The sequence below is a fragment of the Delphinapterus leucas genome, chromosome 5, assembly GCF_059928025.1.
Source record: "Delphinapterus leucas isolate spDelLeu-1000000601 "Yukka" chromosome 5, BTC_Dleu_Yukka2, whole genome shotgun sequence".
In the NCBI taxonomy this organism is placed as follows: Eukaryota; Metazoa; Chordata; class Mammalia; order Artiodactyla; family Monodontidae; genus Delphinapterus; species Delphinapterus leucas.
In genome coordinates, this window is record NC_143133.1 from 12,463,455 (window position 1) to 12,485,482 (window position 22,028).

Genomic DNA, 22,028 nt, shown 5'->3' on the forward strand with positions numbered 1-22,028 from the left:
TGGGAGATGCTCAGGTTCATCCTTAAATCAGTCACGCTCATCCCCACCAGTGCATCTTTGTTCTTGCCATTCACTCTTTCCGAAACTCCTTTTGCCCAGCCCTCCCATGGCTGGCTCATGAATTTATCCAGGTCTCAATTGAAATGTCATCTGCTCAGCAGTGACTGCCTGACCACCCTGTCTAGCAAGGTATACTCTACAACGCGATATCCCTTTACTACATTTTACTTTCACAGGTCTTATTACTTCTTGATATTTTAAGGTAAATTTAACAGATACATTGTGCGTTAATTATCTACAAGCTTGATGGAGGTGTTTTGTCTGGCTTTTTTACAACTGTTTCCCTATAACCTAGGATAACATTTGGCACATAAAATATAGTGTTTGAATGAATGAATGACCAGACTAGTAATAATAGCAACAAGAAAAATAAGGTAGAGAAAGTAAACATTACAAAGCATGTTAAAACAGGTTTAATTTTAATCAGTAGAAGATAGAAGACATAAAACGAAAAGTTAAAGATGACAAGGAGAATTTTCAGACAAAACAGCAAAATTAATTTTGCTTTCCACGGAATGCGAAGTCCTTCATGTTCTGGTCTTTGCCTCCCTCTCAGTACTTACTAAGTCTCTTATGAGGCTGACCTCATGCCCTGTACTCCAGTCAGAACACAGTAATTACAGTTTTGGAACCACTCAGCTGCTTTTCCTCCTGCTATTCCCAATTACCACATCGTTATTGACAACCTAGGCTGTAAACGTTGTGCTAACCCTTCTCACAATGACCACCACCTTGCTCAACAGGCAAACACATCAGCTTGCAAATTCAAGCTCCAGCATCACCTCCTGTTTGGACCTTTTTCTGCCTTTAGCTGCCTCCCAACCAAGAGAGGTATGCAGCCTCTTTTTTGTTTACCCACTGTACTCCATTCAACTCCTATCCTGTTGTCTTCACCAATGCCCCATCCTGAACTTGTTTATATGTCCACCCTGGCCAGCCAATTGGGAACTTTGTAATAGCAAAGATGCCCCTTCTTCACTGAATTAGGGAGATTTGGGGCAGAATATAAATTTTTAAACTAACGGATGGATCTAGATTAATCAACTAGATTTTGAGAATAAAAAAAAAAAGAGCTACAGTAGAAATAGCTATCAATTCAGTTCAGTAAATATGTGTTGATTTATCTTCTAGGCACCAAGCTGAGTGCGAAGGATACAATGATGAATAAGATGAGGTCCCTGACCTCAAAAGTGCAAAATCTATAAAAGGAGCTATATCTGAAAACTAAAATTCCAACGTCGAGTTATGTACATAATATAAAATTATGTCCAAGTCTCATATATCAAAATATATAGATTTGTTTTATAAATATAAAAGTAATCGCTGAATTAATGATATAGAATCAGATCACCTTTGCAACTTATATACCAGGCAAATCCCAAACTAACCTGCAGGTTTCCATTGGAATTTCAAGAATACAGTCTTAGATTCTGCCACTTAAGTATCAGTAATACATAATGCAGTGATGAACTGATCAAAATGTGAATAACTAAAAAAATATGACTTGTGAAATTGACTAAAAGTTAGAGAAAAAAATCAGCAAACCAAAGACTCAATTAATGGTCTATAGCATGTGCTGCGTCCTCCTATAAAAAGTGCACACACCTTTTGCATATTTTAGTAATGTTCTACTCCACAGCCCACCCCCATCCTTCACTCTGTGCTATAGTGCATATTCAGGTTAAATCAGATCATCAATACTAAAGTCCTTGAACACAACTGATAGGATAGCATTGAAGTAATGCTCATACAGTACACATTTTCTGGCTAAATAGATGGCATTGAATAGATAACAAGAACATACCCATATCCTGGAGAGCCAAAAGTAGGTAATTGAGACTGAGGAGGGCAAAATAAATGTTGAAAGTTGTCCTTAAAAAAGGTGGCACAAATGTGAGAGAGGAGAACCTTATCAATCTAAGATGACACTTGTATCTCTTTCTCTCTCTCTCTCTCTCTCTCTCTCTCACCCGCACACCCACACACACATATTGGATTTGTATGAAAATGACATATGACTTATGTGGATGTTTTTCAAAAGCATATGAACAAGTTAAGGTAGTCTGAGGATGGTCAAATGACTCCCTACCAAGAGACCACACATAATGACACTGACTTAGTAATTTCACCATGTCCTGATGTTGGTCTTGAGTTTTGCTGAAACTAGATCTCCCCAGTGCCCTAAAGTTGACGATGTCTCCTAAAATTTTTTTTGCATTCACAAGTGACAGAAGGTATAAGCTAGGAAGCCAGCTGACCTCAGCTGCTAGACCAGCATTTATGTCTTTCAGCCAGAAGCTTCTCTTGGGGACGCATCTTAAAAAGAAGGGAATCAATATAATGAGAGTTAGTTATATAATTCAGAAAGTTAATTACATTATACTCTGGAAGACAGAAGTGCTTTCTAATACAAGGATATACAAGCAGACAGAAGGACTCACTAATTAGAGTCTCCCTGTCTCTCTGTCTCTGTCTGTCTCTGTCTCTCCCATCCAGAATTTATTTTGGCACCTTTCCCTCTTTGATTAATCCATTCAGTCAAGACTATTTCCAACACAAATTCTGCCTCTGCTCTTTTCCAACCCGAGTTTCCTTATTTCTAAGTTCTTGAAGGAAGAGGTAGGGGTAGAACTTAGTGTCATACCTGGACCACCTTCATCTTCTATAATGTCCCATACGACTAAGTCAAGCCACTTTCAGATTTATGATTGGTGTTGGTACACAGAAGCAGATGGAAGGTTTTCAAGCTCCTTTACAGCTTTTTGCGAATCTCTACATTTCCACCTGTAATGCTAAAGATACTCCTTGAATATCTTTATTTGTGACATTGATCTGATCAGTCCCTGCATTTTGAATGTGCATTAAGCCAATACGGAGAAATGAAATAAACACTGATGTAAACATACAGATGATAATTACCTGCTCCCTTGCTAATCCTTTAGATAAAGGTCATAGATAAAATCACTAGTGATATACTTTTGTATAATAATCTGGGTAAAAGATTTTAGGTTGAATTTTTTTTTAAATTCATTTTGTGACCTCTTAACTGTTGAAATAAATCAGCATGATGTTATATAGCTTATCCCTCTCAATACATCTGCAGTAAATGTTTTCAGGATTAGAGAAGTTAGACACACAAGCATGTTCACATGCTCAGTGGTGAGAAGGACTAAAACTATAAGTTTTTAAAACAAAAATGCCAAATGTAAGCATTTCTTTATGAAATTTAAATACCATTTTCATATCTCTAAATCATAAAATTATACTCTTTCAAATTTCTATGTTTTTATAGTTTACTTTCAAATTTAGTGTTTCATTTGATCTTTATCACAAAGATAGTTTAGTATCCCTATTCACAGAGAATTAAATAGATATTCACAGAGATTAAGGAATTTACCAAAAATGATTCAGCTAGCAGGTAGCAGACTCAAACTGAAGACTAAAACCAGAACCCATGGAAACTGAATCAAAATCTAGAGCAATTTTCAATATACCAATAACCGTGTCATTTGCCTCCCTCTGTCAGAAATAAAAGCTGGAAAACGATGTATAAATGTTCAAAGGTAGGAAAAAAAAGACAATTCTTCATTCTTCTTCTTACCCGTGGTTAAATATATAATGCTAAAATTCATTCTAATGTTATATTCTCCTAATCATGAAATAACCATCGGTGAACCGTCACTGTAATAGTATTAAAGTAAAAATAAAACATTACAGTGGTAATATTATACTAGGGCCAATGTTACCAGCAGAATAAAATTCCCAAATAGACAAGAAACAAGAACATCTACAGAAAAAAAGCATGTTCTGAGCTCAGTTCTGTATTTTTAAAGTTGGCTGAGAGTCACAATGAGACTTACTCGTCACAAGCAATAGGTCTTATTACTGTATCTGTTCCTTCAGACCTAGGCTTGAAGTATCAAAAGTAAATAAGGGTCTTGTACTTTTTATGCAGCTTCCACAAATCTCCCCCAAAGGCTGCTGGTAATGACTTCTTGTCAAAAGGAATGGAGGAAACATTTTTTCAGTTCCTCTGGAAGTAGTTCTACACTGATTTCAGAGACGTAGTCATGCACCTGGCCACCTTGGCAAGTGGATGCGCAGTGCCCTCCAGCTCTTAGATGCAAACTGGAAACTTCAATGATAGCAGCAGCTCAAACACTTTCTTGTATCCTTCAGATTTTCTAGTACTACAATTGCAGTAACAGAACTGATTTCATTGTCACAGGTTTGGTGCGTTATGCTCAAATTATACATGCAAAACAAAAGTGTCACATATCTTAACTTTAATATGTGTAAAGACATGTATTTTTAAAATTTTTTATTGGAATATCATTGATTCACACTGTTGTGTTATTTTCTGCTATGCAACAAAGTGCATCAGTTATTTGTATAAATATATCTACTCTTTTATAGATTCTTTTCCCATATAGGTCCTCATAGAGCACTGAGTAGAGTTCCCTGTGCTATACAGTAGGTCCTTGTTCGTTATCTGTTTTATATATAGTAGTGTGTATATGTCGATCCATTTGTAGCTACATGGATGGGCCTAGAGATTGTCATACTGAGTGAAGTAAGTCAGAGAGAGACAAATATCATATGATATCACTTATATGTGGAATCTAAAAAACTGATACAAATGAACTTATTTACTAAACTCAGGTTTTCTGAATATATGTATCTGAATTCAGGTTTTCTGTTGTCAATTTGTTTTCTTGGGAAAGTCATTCTTTGACTACAGAAAATTTTCATTCCAACAATCTATGATACAAATGAAATCATTTTAGATCTTCTGAAGGTTTCATTTAATTGGTTAAGAATGCATTTGTGCAAAACTAGATCCAGATTCTGGTCACCTCACTGATTTGTTATTTGAGTTTAGGAGCATTACTTAATATCTCTAGGTCCCAGCATCCTCATTGGCAAAATAAAAATAATGATAACACCCATTCTGCAGATTGATTAAAATCTATAATCCATATACACCACTTACAGTGTCAGGCGTATAGTAAATACCCAGTAAATATTTGCTATTATCTTAAGTTAGTTTTATTTTTGATAAAAATCTCAAGTACATTTCAGCAATTATGATTTGTAAGAGAATCTTATCTCCCCTGCACATTTTTTTTTGTTTCTACTGTTTCTTGATTTGTTCTGTTTTCTTAACATACGTATTTCAGACAGGTAATTTCCACTTAAGTTGCTTTGACGTGAAAAGGACTATTAAAATAATAAATAAACATTAATTTGCCATACAGTTGTAACCTTTAGGGTTAAAATAAATGTGGAAGGCTCGAAATATTACTGTCTTTGCAGTGAGATAAATAATTCATAATTGTCAGTATAAAAATAAACCTTTTGAAACATCATAAAATAATACCTCTAACATCAACAGTAAGTTTCTTTCCTCTAACTGCATCTTCCCTGTGAAACAGCTGATTTTCAGTTAAGATGATTATTGTTCATTTGGGTAGCTAACATATTCTCCTCGTCTAGGCTATCATCACTTCTGAATGAGCTTTTAGAATAACTAGTGGTTCTCGGGAATCTTCCAAGACAATTTGTCACCCATCCTGAGAACACAGACAGTGGAGTCCAGAACTACTGCTTTGTGCAGGTGTCAGCCTTCCTGTGAACTATGGGCTGGAGTGGCTGTAGGACCAGCTCTGAATTACTGTCCTATGTCATAGTTACAGAGAGAAAGATTCTTCTCATGGCCTAGACATGCATGTCCAATGTGATAGCCAATAGCCACATGTTTCTATTCAAATTTGTTTCCATTAATTTAAATTAAATTAAATTTTAAATGTGTTTCCTCAGTGGCACTAACTACATTTCAACACTGACTATTCTTGCTCCTACGTTTGTTCTTATAATTTCCTTCTCAAACTGGTCTTGATTACTTATTTGTTGCATTGTTATTTGTAACTTTATGAAAGTGTGTTAATGAATGTTATTTCCACTTGTGAAAGAATGGCAGAAATATGCTTCATATATGGATTGATGGGACCCAGAGGGAAATATTTGGTTATTTGATTCATGTTTTATATCATGTTGACAGTGAAACTTTTTCTCACCCCTACTCTATATTTGGATATACTGCAGCTCCTCAAAACTCCACTGAGTGAATTTCATTTTGTTTGGAAATAACTTAAGACAGCATCACTACATTAAACTACCTATTTAAAATTTCAAACTGTTTCCCTGAAATATCCCTATTATAGGTTCATAAGATTTCATTTACAATGCTTAATATTAATATCTTGTCCTTTCCATATCTCTTATTATTATAGTTATCAAGAGAATCCATGGGCTGTAAGACTTTAGAGAATAGTACATTTTATACATGCCAAGCAAATGTCCCTCCCTAAATTCTGATGATAAAAGGCATCCTAGAGGAAGGGTTACATTAAATGTTCAGATGCTATTCTGCTTGGCAAAGAGAGCCAGCTGTTCATACTTGGTGGCATACTGCAACAGAATTATCTCATTTGCAAATCTTGGGATATAGAGATACAGATAAATGTTAGCACGATAAACCAGCAAATGTAGAATGAGTTGTATTCTTAGTATTTAGAGGAAAACTTCATATTTGTGCATATGGAGCTTTGAAAACTTATTTGTAAACATGTCATCTGAGCAACATGACATATAAGGCATTTTGAATACGGCCAAAGCTGTATTAAGATACATCCTTACATAATGTTATACAAACAAATACTTTAACATTCCACATGTATAAAACGTTAATGAGAAAGGTGTTTAGCAGTAGTAACAGAAGTGTGCCTGATGTGTTTTCATAATAAAATGAGTATTTTCTGCCAATCAAGTGTCATAGATAAAGATAATATTACTCTCCCTTAGACCCGAAAGGTCCCCAATCAGTATGTAAGGACACATTAGGATTTCTTTTGTAAGTTCACTTGGTTCACACATTCACATCTTAGCCTTCACAAAATAATAAGTTTGGCATTCAAAAGGAAAAAGTATTCATAAGACATTTATTTATGGGTCTAAAAACAGGTGTCAGGAATTCAAATGATTAGGTGATAACAAATATTTTAAATACTAGATTCTATTTTAGCCCAAACAATTTTTTCTACTTGGGAGAAGAAAACCCTTCATTCACAGTTAAAAAAAAAAACAAAAAACTGTTATTTTTCTTTGATTGGAGAGAAATTTATCCTTCACTACTAATAGCTAAACAAGTTAAATTTGTTCTTTTCCCTTTACTGGAAGAGAACCCATTCCCAATCTGTTAATTCATTCTTCTCCCTGCAGCTAGAGCGCTCTTTTAAAAATACAAATCGAATCACATGGAACTCTTAATTAAACACTACAATGGCTTCCATTGTCCATAAGAAAAACAACCAAACCTTTAACCTTTAACATGGTCTACAAAGTACTGCTTGATTGATCTTTTCTGCCTCTAAACCTTCATGACACTGCCATGGTGTCTCACAGAGCACCTAGTATACACAGGCACTATATGAATATTGAATGAATGGATAAAAGTGCAACTTTTTTTTTTCTCAGACAAAAAGCATCCAGAGACAAGAGATGGATGAGTTGCGTACCTTTACCAGAGCACCCTATGTAAAATAAGAACACCTTCATCCCCTTATTCTCTATCTCCTTATCCTGTTTCATTTTGTACAGCATAAATAATACCTGATATATATTCATTTATGTACATAAACTCCATAATGGCAAAGATGTTGTCTGGTTTGTCCACTGCTATATCCTCTAATGATTTTAAAAGAATTGGAGATCTAGTGGATATATGATAAATTTCTGTTAAATTAATGACTGAAGGAAAATTCTGCTCCTTAAGCCCTCACTTGGGTTATGAGTTACATGGTCAGAAAGGTTTTCCAAGGCCACCTTGCCTTCAGTCATTATCCTTCTCCCCATCTACCATTCTCCTCTCCAAGTTACCTTCTGAGAGACTCATTCATTTATTCATTGAAAAGATCCTTTTGTTCTCTCCTCACCTTAAAAAATTTCACTGGCGCTCCTTGCTTCAGGAAGAAGTGCAAACTGCTTAGCATAGCTGCAGGATGTGGCCCTGGCTGACATCACCAACATGAGCTCCCAACTTCAGCCCGCATGTTGCTTGTTACAGCCAGGCTGATAACCTCTCAGTTCTTCTGTGTGTCTTTGCGCAAACGGGTACCTCTGGCTAGGACACTCTTCCCCCTGCTAATGCCTTTTCACCTGCATAAATTCTTAATTTTCCTGCAGGTGCATGCTGTAGAAGTAACTTCCTCTGGGAAGGCTTTTCCAGACCTCAAACGCTAGGGGAGGTACCCCTGCTTTGTCTGCCTCTAGTGCTTTCGACTTTCCACATTGCATTGTACTTACCCTCCCATAATTTGATTGCTTATTTGTCTGTATTTCCCCTAGATGGCAAGACCCTTTGATGGCAGAGGTGATCGTTGTTCACACCTGGTGGCTGTGCTAGAAATAGTGTTTGCTGAATGAGGACCTGGAGGAAAATAGCTCATAATTCTAAATCAGCTCCAAATCTCAGGCAGTTACCTTTTAGATTGAGACTGGATATTTTTTGCCCATAGGACCTAAAAACAAAATACTGGGGATGTTATATGGGCTTACAGATTACCACAAAGAGAGAGAGAGTCATAGTTCATCACCTGATTGACCAATGTGTAAAGAAGTTCAGCTTAATTGGAAGACAAACTGACACTGTCCAGAAAGGAATCGAGCTTTTCCCCAGTAAATTTCTTAAGAAGGCCAACTCTCTCTTATCCTGAAACCACACACCTGACTCTCTGCAGAATATTCCATCCAAATTCAATATCACTTTTCTTACACCTATGAAAGTGCAAAAGCTGCAATGAGAAGCAAGCAAATATAGGGCGACTCCAGAAAAACATAGTATAAGAACTTATAGCAGTAATTTACTGATCAGTCTTTGATTTTCTAGGTGGTATTATCTTTGAGATCAGCTCAGATTTCACCATAATTCCTATTATATTGACATGTAATATTGTTTCTAAGATTGCAACATTATATTGTTACACATGTCAGAACGGGTAAGAACAGAATACTAGCACATCAAAATCCCTTCTTAAGCTGCACAAAACAAAGCTAAATTCTATCTCCCCTTTTAAGATGATTTAGACAAGCTGACGTGGCATTGAGAGAAGCTGTGTACATTTTCTCTATCACAGCAGCAGTGGGAAGACAATCTCCTCCTCTAATCTGACGATAACAATTTATTATCATAAATCAAGAACTGCCTTAGGAAGCAACTGGAAATGTTGAATAATTACTGAGAGAAAGAATGCTTTAGCATCAACTGAGCCAAAACTCAAATATTCATTATGAGATAGATGGATATAAGTTTCCAGGTAGACACAATCTGATATAATTCTCTAACACGTTTTTAGTTTTGGGAGAGTTCCTTGCCTCTCTTAACCTCAATTTCCTCATGAAAATGAGGATAATAATGTCTGCCTCATTGGTTTATTGTGTAAGTTCAATTAGGTAGGAAACATAAGCACTTAGCACGTAATTGGCACACAGTAGCTCAGCAATAATTGGTTGATATGCTATATAGGTATTTTTTACAGTTTCCCAGTCAAGCATATGCTAATTTCATTTAAAAAAATGGTCCTTGATTTTCTTCCCCCTTTGGTCTTAGCTGTATGAAAAGGGTGGAGAGGAGAGTGCAGTAAGGAAGGAATGAGAGCATGTGGCATAAGGGTGGAAGAATAATGGGGACCCCAGAATGACTTTTCTACATTCAAGATGTGACCAGGGCTTCCCTGGTGGCGCAGTGGTTGAGAGTCCGCCTGCCGATGCAGGGGACACGGGTTCGTGCCCGGGAAGATCCCACATGCCGCGGAGCGGCTGGGCCCGTGAGCCATGGCCGCTGAGCCTGCGCGTCCGGAGCCTGTGCTCCGCAACGGGAGAGGCCACGACCGTGAGAGGCCCGCGTACCGCAAAAAAAGAAAAGAAAAAGATCTGACCAAATGGGCTTGAAAAAGTGAATGTCTTCCTTTAAGAAGGTGACTATAGAATGAGGAACGTTTTAAAGAATTTTCCACGATTTAAGCCAACAGACTATACGAAGGGCTTGCTGTACTTGAAATGTGTCAATTTCTGTGAGTTATCAGCACAGAGAATAGAGAATCAGCTCTATTTGGCTAACAAGTATCTTCTAGAATTTGTAATGAAGATTAAATTAGATAATATGTAATGGTTCTATATAACTAGTTTCCAAAGATGGTGCCCCAGTGAACCATTCCGCCTGTTAGTCATGCCCTCACGTAGTCCCCTCCCCTTGACTGTAAGCTGACTGTGACTCACTCTTGACAACAGAATGCAGAGAAGGTGATTCTATGGTCATAATGAGCAGAGGTTAGGTCAGAAGAAGGCTTGCAGCTTCAGACTTAGCCTCTTGGAACACTCACTCTTGGAATTCTTCCTCTCAGAAAACTAAACAAGTGCAATGAAGCCCAAGCCAAATGAAGAGGCCAATGAAGGTACTCAAGCTGAAATCCCCAGCTGAGTTTTAAGCCAACAGCCAGCATAAACCACCAGTCTTGTGAATGAGCAATCTTGGAAGCCCAGCACAGCTGAGCATTATTTTGACTGCAGCTCCAACCGGCATTCGACTGTAACTGCGCAAGATGTATCAAGTAAGAACCGCCCAGCTGAGCCCCAAACAAGTCAGAGAACCATGTACAATAATAATAAATTACTGTTTAAGCATCCTGAGTTTTGGGGTCTTTTTTTTTAATGCAGCAAAAGATAACAGGAACAGATGCCTATCAAAGCTCTTGACATAGAGTATAGGTATAAATAAAATAAGTTTGGTTGGTTCAAGCAGAGATTTATTAGAGTTTTTAATTTTGAATCAACTGCTATCCAGTGATGTCAAAAGCTTGGTATAGATTAGTGATATAGTATGACAGCAATCCAAGATGAATAATGCATTTTAACTTCTCTAAAATTAAGATGCATCTTATAATCAATGAGATTGTATAATTGACATCTTTTTTTTTTTCTTTCTTAGAAATACTGAAAAATGCACCGTATAGTTGATGGCATCTTACATACGAAATACCATATATTGGATCAATAGCCTAAAAGATTCCCATTTGGGTCAATATCCTCAGAATTTCCTGGAGAGTCATTTTTAGTAAGTTTCTTGGTCTGTGTTAAATCGGCAGAATATCTTGGAGCAGGATCCAGGCATTTGCATCTAAAGAAGCTTTCCAGGTGATCCTTTTGTGTAACAATATCTGAAAAACATGGATCCAGGTAGCAAAATCTTTGTACTAGTTTAGAAAACTAGGTGACCAGACCCCAATTATTTTAGCTCCCCAATGATATATGCACATTAAGTTAATTGGCAATTGACTTTTGACATTTGTAAGGTAGTGAATTGAGTGATTCAGTGAAGAGACATAAAAATACTCCTACAGTTTCTTTTGAAAACTCCATAAAGTATAATTTCTATTATATTGTGCAATGAGATACTCATTGTAGCAATTATAATAATGACCTCCTTCTTCTTGCTACATAGCTTTTATCCGTTATTGTTGTTTTAGTTATTCAGTTGTCTTTATGACATCGATTCTAAGCTATCTCAAATATGTATGTTGCATTAGGTTTCAACATTGCCTTCAATTTTAAAAGATTTAGATAATTATAATTACCAATGTCATATTTTAATTAATTACATTCCCTGGAGAGAATGTGAAAATAATTCTTAAATTGAGATAAACAATACTCTAAAATTTGGTATAAAACTGCACAAATATGATTTCTCAGTATTTAAATTTTTCTTTCATGTTTGAATTGCACAGGGAAGCATACTTGTTTTGCAAACATGAAACAGTTTACCTCCAGCCATATTTGCCTATCGCTTAGCTCTTTAACTCTCTTTCCCTAGAAATGCAAAAATTGTTGAGTCAGTTGTGAAATTAAATTTGACATTTCACACCCTGATAGTCATGTAGCTAGTTATTTGTGGCTTCTTTTTCTACTCTAACGTGCAGCTTGGAGGCAAATACACTATGGAGGTGCCATAGCCTTCAGCAAATTTGGTAGTCAAAACTTCCATTTGGTTGAATAATTAAAACCACCGAAATAGCTTTATAGAATTGCAGTCATCTCTTTCCATTTCATGCAAAATTCGTTTTCCAAAATTTTATTTTTGGGATGGTTTGCTCAAATTCTAACTTTGAGAACATGGGGACAAAAATATACGTTAATAAAATTGTCGAGTGAATGCTGCTTCATACGGTGGCAGAAAAGGAGAGCAGATTGCATAACAATCAGCTTTACCTTATGGCATTGTACACAGAACTGCATTTTGTATAGCAATTCAAATTCAACAGTTATTCAACAAATGTTTATTCAGTAAGCGCTTAGAGTAAAATTCTATGTAGGTATGAATATGCTGCAATAGATAGAATCCGCTTATGGTAATATTTTAGAAGTTGAATTTGCAATTTTATTTTTAACTGGAACCACTTTCAATAAGAAACAAAGGAAGAAAGTTCACATTAGAAAAACAGATATATCCAGGGATCAAAGTTCATTTGAACTACACACTAAAATATACCCAGAATATTTGTGATTTCTGTACAAGAATTAACATGTTATCTATTACAAATATCCACTGTCTTTTTCTGACTGTGAATTTGAATGCTACTCTTCTTCCAAAAGCTATTATTTTTAAGCAGTAGATGACAGTTGAAATTCTCCTATTCATCTGACTTTAGGTAAAATAAACTTTTTTTGCATTATTTCACATTGCATGAAAGATTATCTACTAAACTAATGCCATTCCAAATCAAAGGAATTTCCTTTGATGATGACCAACATTAACTGCTGACTATTTGAACTGTCATAGCCCAAGGGAAATGTATCTCCAGGATTACTGAGCCAGGGCAATAAAAATGCTCCATAAAATTGGGATAAGTGACTAACAATATCCGATAAAAGAGCATTTCAATCCTTTGAATCATAAAATATCAACAGGACAACTGTTGAAACAACTAAATAACTCTTCCCATCATAAAACAGTATGCTCATCAATTATCTTCTGCATTTCTGCAGTTTTATTATTTTTCCTTCCTCTAGTAGAAGTAGTGGATGGACCACTGGTAGTAAAGGTAGTGGTTGTACTGACAGTTATAATAATAGTAGTCAGAACTACCACTTATTGAGCATATACTATATCCTTAACATTAGCTTAAGCGCATTATTCCATCTATGAGGTTATGAAAATTGCTTTAAGTTTCTGTAGCTATTAAATGAGAGAGAGAGGGGGGTGATGAACTCACAGTTTGACTCTGAAATTTTCACCTTTACCAAAATAAGCCCTATGCAAGTATTATGGATTTGTCTATAAACTTAGTTTTAAGAAACTTCACCAAAAAGACCATGAATTTTATGAAAATTTAACATATTCTGTCTTACACAGAATATGTTTATGATATGTAATTATTTTGTCAATAATTTTAAGTGATCCATAGTTGTGTATGATAGTATTCCCCCCATTTTACCCAATATTTTTAGTGGTCAGTTCTCAGTATTGTCAGGCCACTGTAGGAATTATAGGCCTAGATGAAAACTAAAGGGCAGAGTCCATTGAACTAGGAAGAGAATGAGACAGAGTCAAGTGAAGGAGGAATACAGGTGTCAGAATCAAGTTTCCAAGAAAGAGACTACTTTATCTAGGGAAATAGTCTGAAATGTAAGTATTCACGTTTTAGGACCTCAGATTCTCAGCCAATTTACCGGACAAACTTTACAGATATCTGTAAATAGCAGCTGTCTCAATTTGACCAAAGTAAATAAATCACAGTAAATAACCAAAGTAAATAAACCAAAGCAGATAAATGTGGTCCACAAATATGTTTACCTACCAAGGATCTAACACCTGATCGATAGTAGAAGAGGCCAAACCAAACCCCAAAAAAGGGTCAGGTAAAGCAGAGAATAAAGTATAACTTTCTGCAAATGCTTGACTGACTCACAAGATAATGTGTATTTTCAATTCAAAAAACATGGTTCAGTAAGATGTGTCCAAACAAGCTAAATTATTGAAGAGAACTGCGAAGTCTGCATATGAAAAGGTGCACATGAACCTTAAAAACGCTTTTGTTGCATCATTTAGAATAGTTATAAATGTCAGGTTACTGCTAGTGGTACTGTTCTTAAGAGTAGCATTTGCAAAATAATATTTGCCAAAGTTCATGTGACTCTTCCTCTGAAAACCATAGGCAAAATTCCTTTTACACAAAGTTGTGTGTTCCCTTAACAAAATACTGTAACTGATACTAGTATAACTACTATTTTTGTTGTTCTTACATAATAGGCTTGAATTAGTATATGTCTAGGATGTCTTAAATACATATTTCATATTTTTATGACCAATATGATTGTCTCATAAGGAAATTACTTTAATTACTTTAATTGTTTGACAAACTACTGAAAGTCACTCCAACTGTTCATGGAGTATCCCATTAAACATTCAAAAACATCATTTGTTCAAAGTATTTTAATTTTCTTCTCCTATTGAAAAATGCTTCGGGTACATTTAATACGTTATACATTCCTCATTCTGCTATTCATGGACAAAATAATTTTACTAACTCATAGATTAACTCTGCTATTACTATTTTGTAGTTTATATTGAAATTAAGAAATTTCAGAAAATATATTCAAGACAAGCATATACTTAACATACTCTGTTTGTTTTTTTTTTTTGCGGTACACGGGCCTCTCACTGTTGTGGCCTCTCCCGTTGTGGAGCACAGGCTCTGGACGCGCAGGCTCAGCGGCCATGGCTCACGGGCCTAGCCGCTCCGCAGCATGTGGGATCTTCCCAGACCAGGGCACGAACCCGTGTCCCCTGCATCGGCAGGCGGACTCTCAACCACTGCGCCACCAGGGAAGCCCTTAACATACTCTGTTTTTAAAAATAAAAATGAGGAATAAAAATCCTGCATGATAAAATGAATGTATATTGTTGGAAGGAAAGGTAATGTGAAATAATATATAATAATTGAATGGGTGGGTTCAAATAAGCAGAAAATAGTGGTGCCAGATGCAAACGTTCATTAAGAAAGGATGCTGTAAAAGAGACTAAATTATATAATTTGCAAACACTAGTACTTTTAACACTTATGAAATTTGAGTGCATTTAAAGTGATATTATATAGGACATTAATGTTGTGAATTTTGTTTTGTTTTTTATTTTTATAGGAGTAGAGTTGCTTTACAATGTTGTGTTAGATTCTACTGTACAGCAAAGTGAATCAGCTATACGCATACATATATCCTCTCTTTTTTGGATTTCCTTCCCATTTAGGTCATCGCGGAGCACTGAGTAGAGTTCCCTGTGGTTTATGGTAGGTTCTCATTAGTTATCTGTTTTATACATAGTATCAATAGTGTATATATGTTGATCCCCATCTTCCAATTCATCCCACCCACCCCTTCCTCCTTGGGATCTGAAATTTCTGAATTCCAACATAAACTACAAAATATGGTTTCCTTTGTTGTACAAAAGCTTTTAAGTTTAATTAGGTCCCATTTGTCTTGGTTTTTATAAAAATCAAACTTTTAATAAAATTTTTAGATAACTGTAAATTCCCATGCAGTTGTAAGAAATAACACTAAGAGATCCCATTTACCTTTACCCATTTCCCCCCAAAGGTAACATCTTGCAAAACCACAGTACAATATCATAACTGGGATACTGACATTGAAATAGTCAAGATACAGAGCATTTGTGTCACCACAAGGATCTCTCATGTTGCCCTTTCATAGTCACACCCACACGTCTCTCACCAGTCACCTCCCCGCCCTGTCTTCTTAACTCCTGGGAACTACTAATCTGTTCTCCATTTCTATAATTTTGTCATTCCTCAGTGTTATACAAAAATAATCATTCTGTATATATATCTTGGGGATTGGCTTATTTCACTCAGCAAAACTCTCTGAAGATTCACCAAAATTATTATATTTTATCAATGTTCTTTTGTTTATTACTGAGTAATATTCCAAGTATGGATGTATCACAGTCTAATTAACTATTCACCTATTGGAGGACATGTGCATTGTTTCCACTTTGGGACTATTATGAATAAATGTACTATAAGCATTTCTGCAAAGGTTTTTGTGGGACCATAAGTTTTCGTATTTCTGGGATAAATGCCCAGGAGCACAATTGCTGGGTTACATGGAAGTTGCATAGTTAGTTTTTAAAGAAACTGCCTAGCTGGCTTCCAGAATGGCTGTTCCATTCTATATTCTCACCAGTAATGTTGAATGATGACTCAGTTTCTCCACAACCTCACCACTATTTGATGTTATCATCATTTTTTAAACCATTTTAATATGTATATAGTCATATATTATTGTGGTTTTATTTTATTTTTTCCAAGATATTTCTATGCTCTATTAAAGTGCGTTCTAATTTATCATTATTTTTTATTTGAGTATAATTGCTTTAAGATGTTGTTATTTTCTGCTATACAACAAAGTGAATCACCTGTATGTGTGTATATATCCCCTCCTCTAGGACCTCCCTCCCACCCCTCCGTGTACCACCAATCTAGGTCGTCACAGAGCACCCAGCTGAGCTCCCTGTTCTACACCACAGGTTCCCACTAGCTATCTGTTTTACACATGGTAGTGTATTTATGTCAAACCTAATCTGCCAATTCATTCCACCATCCTCTTCCCCCACTGTGTCCACATTCTCTACATCTATACCTCTATTCCTGTTCTGGTACTTGGTTCATTTTTACCATTTTTCTAGATTCCACATACATGCGTTAATATACAATATTTGTTTTTTCTCTTTCTGGCTTACTTCACTCTATATGACAGACTCTAGGTCCATCCACATCTCTACAAATGACTCATTTTTGTTCCTTTTTATGGCTGAGTAATATTCCATTGTATATATGTACTACATCTTCTTTATACATTCATCTGTTGATGGACATTTAGGTTGTTTCCATGTCCTGGCTATTGTAAATAGTGCTGCAATGAACGTTGTGGTACATGACTCTTTTTGAATTATGGTTTTCTCAGGGTATATGTCCAGTAGTGGGATTGCTGGGTCATATGGTAGTTCTAGTTTTAGTTTTTTAAGGAACCTCCATACTGTTCTCCACAGTGGTTGTATCAATTTACATTCCTACCAATAGTGCAAGTGGGTTCCCTTTTCTCCACACCCTCTCCAGCATTTATTGTTTGTAGAATTTTTGATGATGGCCATTCTGACTGGTGTGAGGTGATACCTCACTGTAGTTTTGATTTGCATTTTTCTAATAATTAGTGATGTTGAGTATTTTTCATGTGCCTCTTGGCCATCTGTATGTGTTTTTTGGTGAAATGTCTGTTCAGGTCTTCTGCCCATTTTTTATTTGGGCTTGTTTTTTGATATGGAGCTCCATGAGCTGTTTGTTTATTTTAGAAATTAATCCTTTTTCTGTTGTTTCATTTGAAAATATTTTCTCCCATTCGGAGGGTTGTCTTTTCTTCTTGTTTATAGTTTCCTTTGCTGTGCAAAAGCTTTTAAGTTTCATTAGTTCCCATTTGTTTATTTTTGTTTTTATTTTCATTACTCTAGGAGGTGGGTCAAGAAAGATCTTGCTGTGGTTTATGTCAAAGAGTGTTTTTCCTATGTTTTCCTCTAAGAGTTTTATAGTGTCCAGTCTTACATATAGGTCTTCAATCCATTTTGAGTTTATTTTTTGCATATGGTGTCAGGTAGTGCTCTGATTTCATTCTTTTACATGTAGCTGTCCAGTTTTCCCAGCACCACTTATTGAAGAGGCTGTCTTCTCCATTGTATATTCTTGTCTCCTTCGTCATAGATTGGGTGACCATAGGTGAGTGGGTTTATCTCTGGGATTTCTATCCTGTATCATTGATCTATAGTTCTGTTTTTGTGCCAGTACCATATACTGTCTTGATTACTGTGTGCCAGTACCATACTGTCTTGATTACTGTAGCTTTGTAGTATAGTCTCACTGTGGTTTTAAACTGCATTTCCCTAATAGCTAATGATGTTTAACATCTTTTCTTGTGTTAATTTGAAATCTGTATGACCTCTTCAGTGAAATGTTTACGTTTGTCCATTTTCTAATTGGGTTGTTTAATTTTTAAACGTTGAGCTTTGAGGGTACTTTATGTATTCTAGATACCAGCCCTTTGTTTAATATGTGGCTTACAAATACTTTCTCATGATATATAGCTTACCTTTTCATGCTCATAACATGGTCTCTTGTAGAGAAAAAGGTTTAAAAATTTTTAAGCCCAATTTACCAGTTTTTCCTTTTATAGATCATGTTTTTTGATAGCAAGGGCCTAGCCCTAGATCCCAAGGATTTGACTCCTTTTTTTTTAATGTTGCATAGTTTCACATTTTATATTTTAAGTTTATGACCCATTTTAAGGTAATTTTTTTTTGTATAAGGTATAAAATTTAGTTCAAGTTTATTTTTTCACCTATAAATGTCCTCTTGCTTTAGCAACTATGTTTTGAAAGGGATATCTTTCTTCTATTAAATTGCTTTTGTACCTTTATCAAAAAGAATGTATACTCTTCTGTTACTGGGTGGAATGTTCTATAAATGTTGATTAGAACCTGTTGGTTGATGGTGTTGTTCAGTTCTTCTATATAATTACTGTGTGTCTATATAGTTGTTCTATTAATTGTTGAGAGTGCCCAGAAAGATACAAGGATGAAACACATGCTGTCCAGGATTAGGGCTCATTCAAAAGTCATTGTGCTGTTAGACATAATCATTTTAAGTCATATGTATGTTGTGGCCACTCATATAATTCATAGCATAAAATTTAAAAATATTTCTGAATTATCTAGTGTACCTAGTATATCTGTTATCTTAGCATGGAATTCTATCTTTCACAATCTATACTTTACTTGTTCAATTTGTCTTCCCCCAGTAGAATGTAAATACCATGAATAATCAAGAATTTTTGTGTTTTGGTCTATTGTCACAGCCCTAACAACTAGTATGAGATTTTGCATAGAGTAGACACTTATTAAACATTTGTTAAATGGATGAACAAAATTAAGCAGATAGTTGCCTGATGTCCATAGTAGTTTATGTAATGTAACTGTAAAAAAAAAAAGTGGTAGTGGGTAAAAAGCTGTGATGGTCTAGCATTAAATGATTAAATAACGCAGTATAATTTGTAAATTCAAAAGTATCTTGAAAAACAGTGCAATTTTCAATATTTTTAATTTAAAGTGAATATAGCTGTTTACCATTAAGTTTTAGAATTACTTCTCTGAAGTCTCCAAATGGAGTGTGTTAGTTATATGAAAAGAATACTAAAACTGTCTAATATTCTGAGAAGATAATTTTTTACTTCAAATGCATTGTTTTATTTACACTGTATCTCAGAAATAGTATTTCAAGAAAATAGCAATACTGATTTGAATAAGAAAATGCCACAAAATACTTAATTACACTACCAAAGTTTAAACAACACACATTATTTGACTCATCACTTCCATTTTTAGAAATCCATCCTACTATCAAAGTTTACAGACAATTTTACAGGGCCATTATAACACTGATTATAAGGGCAAAAATGATAACCTAAATGTTTATTAAGAGAGGATTGGTTACATAAAATACTGTACACCCATGTTATGAAATACTATTAAATATTGTGTTATGAAATACTATGCAATAGGTTAAAAGAAAGAGGCAAAATGATTTTCCTGTAAATATTTTTCAAGTACCTTAAGTAAAAAAGGATACAAAAAAGCATGTGTATAATGAACCCCTGTATGTTAACAAGTATAAGTGTGTATGTTTAAATATGCTTGAATATCAAGAACAAATTGTGGAAAAAATTTTTTAAATTAAATGTGTTAATAATAGTGTTTATCGCTAAAATGGGATACTGGGTGACAGTACACTTTTACTAATCATTTTTTTAATGTTTCAGTACTGACTTTTTCCAAAGTGCCTTTATTACTCTATGATTTAAAACTAGGTTACAATAAATAAATAAAACATGCATATGCTTTGACACAGCAATTTTGTTTCTAGTAATTTATCCTAAAGAAATAATTAAGGGCGTGCATAAAGATTTATGTATATAATGTTCATTGTAGCATTGTTTATTATAACAAAAATGGAAAATAGCCAATCCTGCAATATAAACGTGGTTAAATAAATTACTCTATGTCTGTTTTATGAATACCATGTATTCATTAAAAAGATACTGTGGGAATTTTCTCCTAAAGTGAGGTATCACTCTTTATTAACAAGTTTTTAAAAAGGGGGTGGTTATGAAATAGTATGTATAGTAGGCTCACATTTCGATTAAATTTATTCATTTTTTACAGATGTCTGTATGTCAAATTCCTAACTGATTGCCTCTGTTTAGTTGGTTTGTGAATGGTTTTATGTTCTTCTTTGTGCATGTAAGCAATTTTTTAAATTTCTGCAATAGTGCGCATTACTTTTAGAGACAGAAAACGTGTTACAAAAAACAATATCATATTTATAAATATGAGAAATTTTCCTGCATGAGAAGATAAAAGGCTAACAAGTTTTAGTATAAAGTTTACAAATACTATGCCGCTGGTCCAGATTTTTATTAGTAACACCAAAAAGTGTAACTTACTATCCTGAAACAGAGGAAGAAGAAACCAAATCAAACATCTGTCAAGATAAAGTTGAATAAAATCAGGCTCAATGGGGAAAGACTGAGGAACCAAGTCTGAATGAAACACCTACTTTTAAAATATCTACTTTTAAAATATGTAAGAATGATGTAGTAAAAATTAATTTTACTTTTATTATTGCACAATAAAAGTTTTTAACAATTACCATTTGCCAAATGCTGGCTATGTGATTTTTATGTAATCCTTACAACAGTCCTATAAAATCGACCTTAATATCCACTTTGGAGGATATTCTGCAGATACTGAATTGGGATATCACAGAGGGTTTAAAAATTGCTCAAATATATGCAGCTAGTAAACAGTAGAGCTGGAATACAGATTTCTATGAATCCAAATTCAACATACCTTCTTTTAGCTACCTAGCCCGTGATGGTATTTTACTACTTATATTAAATAAACATAATGTCCAGATATGCTCTGGACCTTGGGACATTTGAAGGAATAAATACAGGTAGTGGATACGTGCTAAGGGAAACTGGGATTATAAGCCCAGGACAATTATAGAAGAAAACAGAATTAGAGGAAAAATTTCATTTTAGTAGTGAGAGGAGTTTAGGCAAAACTTCTAGTAAAGAGTGACTACAGAATAGTATTGAGTCAGAACGGCAATCAAGGACTTGTTTTGGGCAAATCAATTATTTACCAATTTCAGCCCCTTCTCACTCACAGGAGAGCAATAGTGAGGAGAATAGAAAAGATATGCCATGGAGAGGACCTGTTTCTCAGCTCACTGGAATCTGGTGGACACCCAGAAAGAATCCAGTGACACAGCCTGAGTGGCACCTTGACAGAGGCAGCAATGAGTTGATGAAGGGTACAGGATTGGAATTAGCATTGGTGCTGGTGCGGCAGTACTGAGGAACTATCTGGGCTGGTCAATAAGGCAGGAAAAACACTGGAAGAGGCTCACTGATTGTGTGAATGGCTGTCTATGACAGCACACTAGGAAAAAAGGCCAGAGTAGTTCAACTCATCGTCATAAGCAGGGCAAAACAGGGCAACAGAGTAGCCTAGAGGATGGGTCTGCTCACTAAATCTTAAATTCCCTCCCCTTCAAAGAGGAATTAAAACTATGAGAATTGTGATAGAACTGTCCAAAGGCCCCTAAAGCGGCTTGGAAAATGTGAGAACATGAACTAATATCTTTTCTCTGTAAGAAAATAAAACATCATAGACTTTTATTACTTTGTAATATGTAAGTAAATTAAAGATATGAGCATGTTATTGTAATCAA